We start from the raw sequence: 14135 nt of genomic DNA on the forward strand, positions 1-14135 counted from the left end.
GAAGGGTGCTTCGAGCACATGGGTAGCCTTAATGACTTAATCCTTGACAACAACCAGTTGCAGAGCGTAGACCCAGCCTGGTTTGATCAAATTGTGAACCGCCTTCATCTGTCGGGAAATAACATTCAGAATATTTCTCCAAACCTTTTCAAAGATATGGTGTTTGCTGCTGAGATACTCCTGGAGAGAAACGATCTGTATTGCTTGGATTGGGACGTGGGGTCCATCATGTCCTTCAGTGCTGGTGGTGACAGGTTGATGACTGTACGTGGCGACATGCCACATAAGATGAGATGGAAAGTTGTGGTCATCAATGCCAATCTTATCCTCGTCGATGAGTATGTCATATATTTTGAGGTTCCAAACTTCGGTTTCTGTCTCATAAAAGAAAGTGGCAGCGATGAGGTGGCCCTTGTGTGGGAATTTATGCCAGCAATGAGGAGCTCCCCTACCGTCAGCACCATGCCTCTGGATGACATTTTCTTTAACAGACGGTTGGATGATGTATATAGATCTGACAGAGTGATTGATATGGTCAGTCAACCCTTTGTTGTCATTGCCACCGATGACGACCCAGAACACACCATTGACTACCCAGACGCGTGCAGACAGGTGTGGGAATACAACCTGGGGGTAACAGTAACCTTGGGAAATGGTGAAAGCATGCAACTAGTTTCCATGGGTGTAGGCGATTCAGCCGTCACATCCGTTGCTATAACGTTTATCAAAACACACGACACAGAGACAGACATCTTCACAGACACCCAAGAAATCTTCCACCCATACGAAGACACTAGCAATGCAAAGGATATAACTTGCATTCTACTCTCTAAGAAATACGGCCGGTCCCCATTGATCTCCAACATTTCCTCAGTCCCAGCGAAGATCAGCAAAACATGTCCCGTATTAGACAGAAGCGTAGACACTGACAGAACAAGTGTTCGCCCCAAAACAATAGCCGAAACTACCCATAGGACTACAATGCAGACAAGCACTCCTCTTACGAACATTAAACAAAGTACACCGGCACCAGATTCACTTCTTATCCCGGTTATAGCCTCTGTGGTGGGAATTGTGATCTTGGCAATCATTGTATGGCTTCTATTGAAGATGTGCCGACTAAAAAGGAGAAATGATAACTTACAGGCCAACAACCCAACCAGTGATGCTCATGTATGGTCACTTGCATCTTGTAGAGCATTTCCTACTTCTGTCCAAGTCAACATCCATGGCCAGCCCACGTATTCTGACATTCCAGACCATGTAGCTGCTGCTCAGCGGCCTCTGCCTGCCTTCCCACCCCCGTACTGGGAGATCCGTAACGATCCGTCTGCTTTCCAACACTCGTACTGTGAGATCCCAGATAACATAGCTGCTGCCCAGCGCCCTCTGCCTGCCCTTCCACTCACACCCCTAGACACAGACATACCTACTGTGGCAAAGTCTATAGGTTATAACAAGTATAACACACTTCCTACTATAAAACATTCGCCCCGCGGCAGCCACAATGCTGCAGTATCTCACAGGTTATTGCCTTCTCTCCATCATTCTCTTGAGGCCTCTGATTCTGACTCAGACAGTCCCGATGATGACACCTGCCGCTTCTACGCTGCAGCTGCAGAGCCTTCACTCCCTGTTGTCACTAAGACGAACGATAGTCAGAAGACCTACCAGGACAACAGTGGCTTAGCTGTAGAACTCTCACTCCCTAGAATCACTAAGACGAACGATAGTCAGAAGACCTACCAGGACAACAGTGGCTTAGCTGTAGAACTCTCACTCCCTAGAATCACTAAAACGAAGGATTGTCAAAAGACCTACTGTATTGCAACATTGCACAGCAACCAGCCTTGTGCTAATAGACCTCGTGTTCTGTACGATGTAAATGGGGTATCCAGGTACAATGCTGCTACCACATATGGAATCCCTGATGATATGTACCCTGCAAGGGTCTTATCAAATGGAATAAGGCGAAGGTCCTTGCCCAACCCTCCTTACGTTAATTGGCTCAGACAGATCTCACGAGAGGGGCCCGAAACTACAGGTTGTGAAGAGACTTTCACACTACCTAACACCTGCTGGCCAGGGGAGAGCCCATGGGAGGGAACCAGTAACACACCTCGGCGTGCGTCCATTCCCCTGGTCTCACTACCTAACACCTACTGGCCTTGGGAGATACCAGGGGAAGAGCGTCAAAACGCAGAATAAACATTTTGACCCACAAGAAAAAACACTGCCCTGTATTTATTGGATATGTCCATGAGAGGGGAACCAAAACATGCAAAAGAGAGGGTTGATGTTTCACGTACTACACGTTCGGAAGTTCTCAGTACGGGAGTTCTTGACCATGACACATTATTTGGCATAGGGGATCCCGTCAGGATTTGCTGAAAGCTCCTCACACATTCAAGCGATCGTTTGTTATTGTTACACAACCTTGTCCAGAGTTTATTGAATAGAGCTGAAAAAATCATTAAGTATACATAGTTTGAGTATAGAACGCAAACATTATCGTGTATATGTATAATAGAGTAAATTACGTAGATGTTTGATTTGTGAGATAATAGGTATCACACGTTTATCGATATATTTCGCTAGTTTACCAACATTTGCATAGTTTACCAACATTTGTCAAAGTTTGGCCACACTAGTGACGAAATTTTATGTATGTGCACAATAGGGTGCGTTGATGTCTGTGCTTTACTAACATCCGAGGACCGAGCATCAATAAAACATTAGCCACACTGTCTCTTCATCTTATCTCATCCGGTAGGCTGGAAATTAGTATGGAGTGTCAGGAAGAGCCTGGGGGACGACCCTGTCCTATATCCACTCTTCATTTCATCTTATCCCGTAGGGATGGAAATTAGTCGGAGTGTGTCGGGAAGAGCCTATTCCCATCCCGTAATCAAAATACTACTTCTCAATTCATCATGCATATTACAACTCAAAACAAACCCAGAACATTTGCAGTATAAGGTTGTATCAAATAAACAAAGCAACAAAGTCGAAAAATACTGGAAGCTACCTGAAATCGTCTGGTCATTTCCAAAGACTATCTGTTATTTTGTGTATCTTATTTGTTACCTATGTCTAACCTTCATATGAAATGTATGAAATATCTGATGTATGTATGAAATATCTGATACAGGAGCATGGAAACATGTTACACCATGTTTGGTTGATTGAACACAAAACTCCCAAATTTCGGCATGGAACAGCTCCTTGTGCCGAATGATTACCAGATGATTGGACCCGGGGAGGGGTCCAGTAACTCCCGATGGGCAGCTCGCCCGGAGGATCTTTCTCTCTTTATTTCAGATTGACTGGATGAAATCTTAATGACGAAGGACAGACGGCACAACCGACCAGGAAAACTTCGCCGAATATCACCGGAATCATCCGGTCCTCCATCTGGTAAAAATGCAATGTCTGGAAGTATTTTTTTTTCCATTTTAGCATCACAAATTATTTTAGACTAATTTGCACAACGTTAAAAAACCTGATGAAAAGTCCGACATCTGGGCGTCTTTTCACAAATTCTGGAATCAGACTACAAATTTCGAAACTGACTGTACCACAAAAACAGGTACACACTCAGATTGACATTTTAATTCACTTTCCATTGCACTAATTTCCGCACGAATATATGTGTCCGTCCTTAATAAGCCAAAGTCCATCCGTGGATCGGATGTTACACCAAGGAGGTTTATGTAAGATTATATAAAACCTCCTTGGTTACACCTGTTCAAATCTACCTCTGCTCTGCTTTCACGGATGGGTTGTATGCTAGCTCCATTGCATATCCAGAAAGAACGAGGATAGTAAAAATGAATTATAAAGCCTGAATGATATCGGCTCTCACATAGAGGGCCATTTATTAATATCCGATCACCATCATAATCTGCCGTAGACGTAGTGACCAAACTTTTTAACGCCTCTCTCCGTCTGGAGGGAGAGGGGCGTCGAAAACTTAGCCACTACTAGCTCCCTGATCAAAACCTCTTCTTAGAGAACTGAAACACAGGCAACTATAATTTTCTTCAGGTTTCTTTTGTTGCCAGCAAGATGACTGATCCGTGGTTGATGACTATCATCAACTGAAACAATGATCAGACTGGAAATTTCTGGAAAATTGTAGTTTTGTGTCAGTATACAAAAGTGTAGCCTTTTCTCAATACCTCTCGATTAACTAGAAATCAAGAGGTATTGAGAGGTACAGAGAGGTACAGAGCAAAAATAACCAAAGTATCAAAATAAAGTCAGTCAGACTGGCCGAAAGGCAGTCGATTTAGACATATTTCAAAAGCAAAGAAGCTTATAAAAAAAACCATCGTGCTCGCACCATCCATTCTTGAGATACAGCGCCGTAAAGCCCCAGCTTCCAAAAATTCCCACGCCACTGAAAACCATACCTGCATTACATGCATGCAAACAGGAAAATAAAGATTTGGTATCATCAACACAATGTCGTTCTTTATAAAAACAATCGTTGGGGTATTTGTGTCTAAATCCATGATATACATGATAATATGCATATGCAATGGTGGGGCCAAATTCTCATCACCCTGTTGTATCATTCAAACTGTCAGAAAATACCATATAACCGTTTTAGTTACATGTATATCCTATCCACAAATTCTGAAACACAGATTGCAATCCTAAAAGAACCAGCGAATGGCAACCTGTTCTACCTATGTATACAAGAAAACAAAACCAAGGCCCATCCAAAGCCATGTCTAAAATATCATTATTCTGGTTTCAAAGAAAGCTATAATAGAGTCTACAATTCAAGCAACTGCAGTTGGAAAGAAAGCTGCAATGGGTTCAAAAATCTTAGGATCGATTTGAAATTTAACAAGGCCAACACAAAGCAATCTGTAACTTTTTCCACAGATTCAAACCGGCTGATACTAATGAAAAATCCACTTATTCCTGATAAGCTGGCATTATATAATTGCGTTATTCATGCTATCTGAATTACACTGAAATGTGACTGCATAGTGAAAAGACTGTGTTCATTCAGTTGTCGTGATTCTGGAATACTACTTTTAAAATCACAGATATATCTGCATCTAGCAATACTGTTGAGGACGTAGAATAGGCAAAAATTTGTCTTCGTGAAGTATATGTACATGATTGAGCTACTAATCAAGTTGAACAGATTATAAAAAAATTACCTGTCTTGTGAAGGCAGTGTTGTGTCAATTTTTAACAGATCTTTATCCGATCAATGGTAATTGTAATTAATTTTGGATAGAAAGAACAGAACACTTATTGAAATCCAATGGTTTTCAATTCCACACTTGCCACTGAGGACCGATTCTAGAAGTAAGAACCATATTCCTACTGATGACTAGAGTGCTGAAATATCCAACATAGCAAAAATGGGCAATTCCCAGCTGTGATTCTTATAAAACGATTGTTAATAAGGGACATTGACAAGACTCAAAATATGACAGGCTGTGATACGCTGGTTTGCGCCCCATACAATGTGTAACTCACGTCAACTTCTGTCAGGACCGTTTCAGTCTTCAACTGTCACCATCACCCGAAGGCCATTTCAAGGTTACTGGTTACTTGAATAGTTGGACTTTTCCTTTATTAGTCACATCAAGGAGGTTAAAATCAACATTGATTAACCTCCTTGGTCACCTGAATAATTTCTTCAGACAAGCTCAGCTCATAATGCGCATGCAAGTGATACTACGTATACATCTAATACAATGGACCTACTAGCATGACTAGGAGAAGCAACTGTTAGAAAGGCTCAGCTCTGGAACTTCCCCTTCCCTATCTAGACCGGATTATTTTGATCCACTCCGAATCCATATCAGGAAAGACCCACTACTCCTACTAGAAAAAAAAAGTTTCATTTCATGTATCAGTTACTTCATCTTCCACTTCAGGGGAGAGGACAGTACGTGGATAAACGTCAAAATTGCGAATATGTGGTTATTGTAAGCAGCAGTAGTGGCAGATTGAAAACTACCAAACTATCACGTGGGACTTTGAAGATTTAGAGCACACCTGGGAAGGAGCTAGAAAGCAAGAAATGCGCCTCGGCTAGTAGAAGAAAGTGGAAAGCTGTTGTGGCCACATCGGCACCAGAAGAACTGTACGGCAAGAAGAATGTGGTATCTCGCCCATAATTGCTGTCAATGACAAATGTTCATGAACTTTCAAGTGGTTGGAACGAAGATCCTACAGTATGCAATACCTTTGTGAACATACTTATGATGTTACTGTGTCTCTTACACCACTGTCTAGTTAGTGCCAGATGGTCACATGCACAACTATCCAGAGTAAAAGGCTGCTGTACAGTCCTGTCTTGAGAATGTACGACAGGGCTGGCATAGTATCGATGGGGTTGAGCAGGAAGGACATTTCCGTGATACATAACTTATAAGAAGTGTGTTGCAATGTGTCAGTCTGGAAATTCGAAGATGCTGAGACTGGCTACTTTCCTCGTGTGTTCCAAATGGAAGATGCCGACATTCTTTGGGTCCCTAATCTTAAGTTGGCGCAGAGCTTTCCTCTGAAGTCTGTCCGCGGCAGCTTTAGAGCTGTTGTGCCATCGCAACTCCAAATCAGGGAGGCATATTCCATTATGGGACGGGTGTCAAATCTTGACTTCAAGATATAAACATCCTCAGTAAAATGACACTTTGTGGAACTGGCATCTTTCTGACGTCAGAAGATGCTACATGTGTAGTACTCTTTTACATTGCTATCTACCATAAGGCATATATATTGTATATAGTGCGCACATTTTATGGATTTCCATATATATTGTATATAAGTGCACATTTTATGGATTTCCATATACATGTATATTGTATATAGTGCACATTTTATGGATTTCCATATATATTGTATATAGTGCACATTTTATGGATTTCCATATATATTGTATATAGTGCATATTTTATGGTGTCAAATGCACATTTTATGGATTTCCACTTTCGACACACCTCATTTGGGGCTGATTTAACATTGTTCTTAATATGATGGTACAGATTCCTACGTCATGATTATTTGAATGTGTAGTTTGTAAAGTATCCTAAAAAGTATGCACAAAAGTGAGCTGAGTTAGGTATTGGCAGAAGTTGCACATTTGGCAAAGTGCAAGGTCCTTGGTTTGATGCTATAGTCATTTTGTAGTTTTTTTAATGCTTTGAACTTTGCAGCTGTATACTATATTATCATGTAGATTCAAATAATAAATTAGTTTGTTGTGTGTGAAAATCTGACAGAGTGGGTTTGAATTTTTGTGTCTAATAGTACTTCTTTATAATATTGCATATTGTCAATTAGGATGGAGATCATGCACTTAGAATGCAAGGATAATTGATTAGGCATCCTTCATGACAGTTTGACCCATATAAGAGGAGTATACTGATTATGATAGCCACTGTAATCCATCCCTACTCAAATTACTATGTAGCACTGGCAGGCTGGGGCTTTCCCTGACCTGCTATGAAGTGTACAAAGACTGATCATTTCTTTCATGTTGTCACTTGTTCACATTCTGCATAGACAAAGTTTAAGGATATATCCACAGCAGGGAGGACGTTACCTTAGGTCCTCATATTTCAAGAACCAAAATGATTAAGCTGAATACAATGTAACAACGGCAATGTCAGGTTGGGTTTGTTGTCTAAATTATGTGTCTCTTTTTATATACATATATATATGATCCCTTCAGTGAACTATGTATATCCAACTTCTTGAAAAAACTGAGTACACTTGCCTGACTAGATGCATCTTTTGCCCAAATAAGCATTACAAATCCATTCCACACACCAAACGTTTATTCCAAAGAAAACCAACACCTGTTCATGAACTTCAAATCAATCCTCAAAGTTTGACATATCAGGCATCTGCATCTTCAGAACACAGAATACATTTCACTTTTTTCTAAGTGATCCACAAATCAAACACCAAGTACATTTGGAACTCAAAATAGACTTCAAGGGATAAGAGTAACTATCTTGGCTCTCTCCAGTGCTTGTTCTTTCATCGCTGGACATAATTCTTCTGCTCAGGATAAACAAAATGTTCTATCATTCTGTCTCCCTTAACACATGAAACTCCATTCACTAGGTCATCAACATGTACAGTGCCCCAAAAAACTTTCACAATATCACACCTTTACAAAATGTAACTCTCAAAATACATAACACAGCATTTTGGAGGGTTAAAGGTGCTACCTTCATTTGACACTTGACATAGAGCTTTGCTCCATAAATGTCATGGGACAGACAAAATATGCAGTTGGAGAGCTTACAATTTTAAGAAATAGAAAGGTACATATATATATTACAGTTTAAGATAGAAGTTGGTCAGTCATCAGTCAACAAACAGGTTCCTTATCCACACAAAGACTTGTAAGATCCACCTACAATAAAAGCACCAAAGACCACTATTTGGTAAAAATACCAATCAATACATTCCTTTTTAAGGCAAGCATACATACAAAAATAGTCTCTTACATTGAGATCTTATCAATTCCCCATGTTTTATCTATTAAAAATTCCACCATAGCTGCCTTGTAACAGGAATGCGATTTTCTATCACAGTATATAAAATCTATTTTTCAAAGATACCAGTAGAGTTTCAGTACACAGAAATATTTAAATATCAGCTTAAAGCAAGAAAGTTAATAAATTTCCTCCCTTACTCCACACCTCATTTCCTTCCATGAGGCCAGCTCACGTACAACACAGTTCACGATATAAACAATCAATCTCCTCAGAAAACATCATGGAGACATCATCAGGTTGGTTGATTTTTGCCCAATGTAAAATGCTGCAATCAATTTGCTGACAACAAATGTTGACATCATTCTCTGCATACAATCTTTACACTTTCTCACATATCTTTTCTGTACATGAGCTGTGCTCTCCATAATCTAGACAAAAGCATTAATTTGTTTGACCTTCACAAATTTTGTACAAAGCTGCAATGCAACAGGACTAGAGGCAGACAGCATGAGAAAAGTGATGCTGGACAGGGTCTTCCGTGCAGCCACAGTGGATGATGTAATTGCTATGATTACTTCTAAAACATACTATGCACGACTTGCATTGCTTCACCCAACATACACTTCAAGTGAAGCAATGCAACGTGCATAGTATGTTTTAGAAGTAATCATAGCAATTACATCATCTGGAAGTAATGTGTTATAAACTTTCAAACAAAAAAAAAAAAAAAAAAACATTCTAAAAGAATATCTACATGGGGCTGTAACTTTATCTACCTAGCTGAAATACAAGTAATGCTAGGCTGAAACATTGAAACATGAGATAGACTTAAGTTGTGACCGCATTGTTGGTAGTATCACCCATTAGAACATTTAATAATATTCTGTTTTAGAGTACTTCATCTAATTAAGCAGGTCTTTTTTCAAAGAGCTTTGTTTCCATTTCATTTATAGCTACAGTCACAACTCAACCTGTGCTCTCAAACCCTTGCTGCCATGGGCTAATTGGCCCCCTTGTGGTCTTGGGGGATGGTCAGTTAGGTGGTCACCCAAGCCTCGGTCAATGTGACAGGGACGTCTTTTAGGTGAAAAATATGGGCGACCCTCTGTCTTAAAATCGGGTGACCTTCTAGCAATCAAGAGGTACATGTACAACCAAAGCTTGTGAACAATGTGTCAGGGGTATTACCATGACTATCATTACAAGGCAGTTAGCTTAAAAAAAAAATACTGCACTGAACTCTGGGTCATTCCAAGAAACAACAAGTATATGTTCTAAGCCACTGCAAATACATACAGCTGGAATGATAAGTTTAAAAAACTGTTCATCACTACCCCCCAAAAGAAACAACTTGCAAAGAATTGTATGGGAAATACCCAGTATCTCAAACACCTCTCAGGGATGAATGTACAGTAAAAACGGCTTCTTGCATGATCTGGCAAGAGGAGTGATAGTTCGAACTGGAAAAGTCTGTCTCAGGCTGTCCATTGATGAATATGAATCTAATGGGCTTAAGAATTAGTGAAACAAACAGAACTATAGGGGTCTGAGTGCCAGTATATAGTACCAGTACAAAACCTTTTTTTTCTTCTTGGACCAGTCAAAAAAAAAACGGACCAAAAAAATTTGTGGACAGGATCTTGGACTGATTAGAAAATAGACACACTATATCAGGAGGCATTCACAACTTTTGGAACAATTATCCAAGAAAATAGCAGTGAATTAGAGTAGTTTATATCGATTTCCACATTGTTTACTATGAAGATAGGATTTATGATTAATATACCATTTATGATTCGCTGCTACCTGACGTCATCCGACGACTTCCGGATTAGTGCAGCAAATCATTCATCTGATGAAGGTCGGAGTATTCGGCCGAAAATTTATGGTGAGTTTCTTTCTTTGTGTTGGAACAAAGTTTAAACTGTTCACTTATAATGGAATTTACCAAGTTTGAACACAGATGAGCTTTCATTAGGATATAAGATAGGATTTTGATATGCCAATGGGAGTCAAAAACTCTTCCAAACAGATTCCTTTGTAGAAAATAGACCATTGTATCACCCGTTTTTAATTTTCACCGACAATCATGATCAGGTCCAGGTTCAGGGCCGGACCTGGATCTGATCCTCTGTACCTGAACCTGTACCTAAATTTTCCGTACCGGTACCAACCCCTAAATAGTGCTATAGCAAAGTGATGCATGTGCAAGGGGTTTTTGGCACACTGATATGCTAGTGCTGTTTTTAACCTGATGAGTGGAAGACAGCTTTAAAGATTTTAACTCTAGTGTGCAACCTGAGACAAAGTTTTTACATTCATTCATCCCTGGGGAAGAGTGGCATAGAGACTAGGTCCTTTTGCCCCTGAGCAGCAGAGAGGTCGTGCGGTCAATGTGGCCCATCAAACTCTCATTCATCATGTTGACGGCCTGAAAGAAAAAGAAAAGAGGATATTCAATAACACTGTGGCAGACAAAAAAAAACATTTACAGGCCTACCAAGTATATATCAAATGGCTCTATACTGGTCCTTTAAAGGTGTATTCATCAAATTTTACACATTATCATCTGCATAAGGCTTGTATGTAAAAGGAAAACCCATTTAAGTTAGAGGCAACCGGCCTGACCAGTCATGATTTAGCCTTTTAGCTGACTCAGAGGTTAGGGCCTCTAACAATCTCTGTAAGTGAGATGTCATCTGTAAACATCTGTAACTAATTATAAGCTATCTACCAAATCATTTATGAAGACGAGGAAAAGTAGTGGGCCCAAAATGGGACACCGTTTCCTAAACGTTATCTCATTATTAACTCACATCACGTTGATCCAGAGCATTCTGCAATGCAGCATCTCTCTCCCGAATCATCTACAAGACAAAACAGATGTCAGCACACTTCACATGTACAGAAGAGGAATTTGAGTGAACACTTAACGATACTGTAGTATATCACAAAGAGATAGACACTTCTAGACACATGTACCTGTAGTGGTGACTAATGTAAGAGATGACTTACTGGGAATAAACACTCATACGAATTGAAGAGACTGGACTCAGAAGTTGGCAGAACTCTGGTGTGTATATTGCTTGTCGTGACGTGTGCAAAGCTTGACCTCTCAGGGTCACCAGACTGACCTACTCTAAACGGGGGTGTTTCTCACTCCTTACACTAATGTTAGTATTGATCAATATCTGTAATACACATATACACAAAGGACATTGACGTAGACTGGAAAGTAATGAGTCACAGACGACAATGATTTCAAATTTGGTAGATGTCCATAAAGGCTTTATATTTTATGATTATGCACCAAATGTTGAGGCCGTAAACGTATTGATCATCCCATGACATCTACATGGAGATCGTCTGAAGTTATCTTTGTAAAGCTATTATGATAATATAGTATGAACATTTAGTTCTAACAATGACAAAATGAGTCCGCAACAATAACATTGGAAACTAGAAAAGTACAGCAATGTAATGAACATATCACTTACCCCCTCCAGGTACTCCTGCATTCTCCTCATCTCCTCCTCCTGCCTCATTTTCATCTCTTCCTCCTTTCTCCTCATCTCCTGCTCCTTTCTCTCCAAGGCCTGAAGAAGCTTGAAAAAATGACATGCACATACATGTGAATCATAGCCAAATCATTAGTGCTTCATCAGCTCTCAAATATGTACTTGTCCAATCCTAGTTTACTTGCCAAGTTACTTGTCAAATGGTTTTGATTTCTAATAAATGGTGTTTTTTGGTTTGTTGTTCATATTGGACGAAACAGTTTCCATTATTCTATAGTTGTGCTAGTCAGAGCACTCAACTAATATAACTGATTGCTACTTTTCACACACTTAAGTAATGCAACAAAATTTAACAAATAGATTAATCAATTTAGTTCAAGAATGCACAGCACTTCTTATGGTTGATAAGAAAGCTGGAATCATGCAAACTGACTTCTGTGACATTCCACAGCAGAGTCAAGATTCAATGATTTAAACTGCCAGTTATTATTGAGAAGAGTTTGGCTCTGAAAGTCACTACAGAAAAAACAGTGATGCTGTTAAGTAAAGTAAGTCACAGCACATACCACACAAAAGAATTGATTTTCAAGCAATGTTCATGCAAAGGGTGCTCACCTCTTCGTGGTGAGTATCTGAATCCGTTATATTTTTTCTCAGCAGCTTTACTGCATCGTCGGCTCTCTTATGCTGTTAGAAGCAAAGAAAAGCACTAAATCAGGCTTCTTAGGTTAAGCCATTTCACTTGTCAGGCTTGTAGAGGAGGCCCAATTAGCTCCCAAAAGCCAGAGATTGTGACTAATCACTAGGCTACATGGATTATACAAAATGTAAATTCAGCTTCTAAATCTCTACTCTGGAATGTCACAGACAATAATAATTGCACTTTTGTATGTACGGTAAGTAGCATTTTGTGTTTTCCTTTGGCAGTCATACCATGGTATGGCACAATGGCCCCCTTGCTGGCCTATTTTCTTTTCTTATTATGCTGTGTTTTGATTGTATAGAAACCAAGTGGCTGAAATACTATAGCAAATTTAGAAAACACACAATCAGAAGGCAACACAAAAAATGCCAGCAAGGAAGCCTGCTTTGGAAGCTTATGTTACAATGCTTTGTTTTATTTACCTTTATAAAGCTCATGATCATGAGACAGCACAATTCTATCCAATTCTATATAGACTTGACTATACTTAGTCTAGTACATGTTCCCCTACCTTTTTGCGTCTTTCTTCACTGGCTACAGCATGCTCTGCCTGATAGAGCAAAGCCTTTTCCAGTATTTCAGTCTGTAAAATTTAAATAAAGTTTAGTACAGTTACAACATACAATATGCATAGAGGAAACCCATTGAACTGTCCTACTGCAGTCTTTGTCAAATGACCAGTCATCTCACTTTCTAAGTCATCTGTGACCTTATGTTATGAACAGAAAGTAGAAAAAAAGTACTGCCACAACATTTATAGAAACCCGAACTAATTATATAAATCCACCCTTTATAGCCATGTCTCATGGGTTGCTGATATTTCATAATACTGACTCCATATACATTGTATTGAATATCATTGCAATCCATCCAGAGAGAGATTCTGCCAGACATGCACACACACACACACAAAGTCGTGATCCATGCATGCAGAGTAAAAACTATACCAGGTCCTCCAATTTTTATGGAGGTAAAATGCAACATTCTTCACCTCAGTTGAGGATGACTGCTTTACCTTTACCCTAATAGTTAGCATAATAGGGTCTGGAATAAGTCCTTAATGCCATATACAGTCTACTGTAATGTTACATGCCAATTATTACAAGTAATTCTATCATTAACTAAGCAAAAGAAATTAGCCTACAGGATGACTTCTCACTGGGTTCTCACAGCTCAATTAATGCGTTCAAAATTTAGATTCATGGGCAATCACATAATATACAACTTACTAGACCCTATGTGCTGTTAGATACATGAGCAACAGTTTCTGTTTGAATTACACAATTACATGTACTCTAAACATAACATTACTAACATAGGCATTTTACAATTGAATAATAGCAAGCTGTTTCTTTTATGATTCATTTCCTTACCTCTGTCAAGACTATCTCCATCTTCTCTTCAAGGTGTAACAGCTAGCGGACCGGG

General features: G+C 39.5%; 1 long non-coding RNA gene across 1 annotated transcript; it reads right to left on the minus strand.

The window, feature by feature from the left end:
* Window positions 1-12029: 12029 nt before the first annotated feature.
* Window positions 12030-14124, minus strand: LOC118426890. Its single transcript, XR_004832487.1, has 4 exons — window positions 14081-14124; window positions 13219-13290; window positions 12620-12691; window positions 12030-12091 (listed from the first exon to the last, which is right to left on the minus strand). It is a non-coding gene; the product is annotated as an uncharacterized LOC118426890 (long non-coding RNA).
* Window positions 14125-14135: the final 11 nt, after the last annotated feature.

This window comes from Branchiostoma floridae, chromosome 12 (genome assembly GCF_000003815.2).
Source record: "Branchiostoma floridae strain S238N-H82 chromosome 12, Bfl_VNyyK, whole genome shotgun sequence".
In the NCBI taxonomy this organism is placed as follows: Eukaryota; Metazoa; Chordata; class Leptocardii; order Amphioxiformes; family Branchiostomatidae; genus Branchiostoma; species Branchiostoma floridae.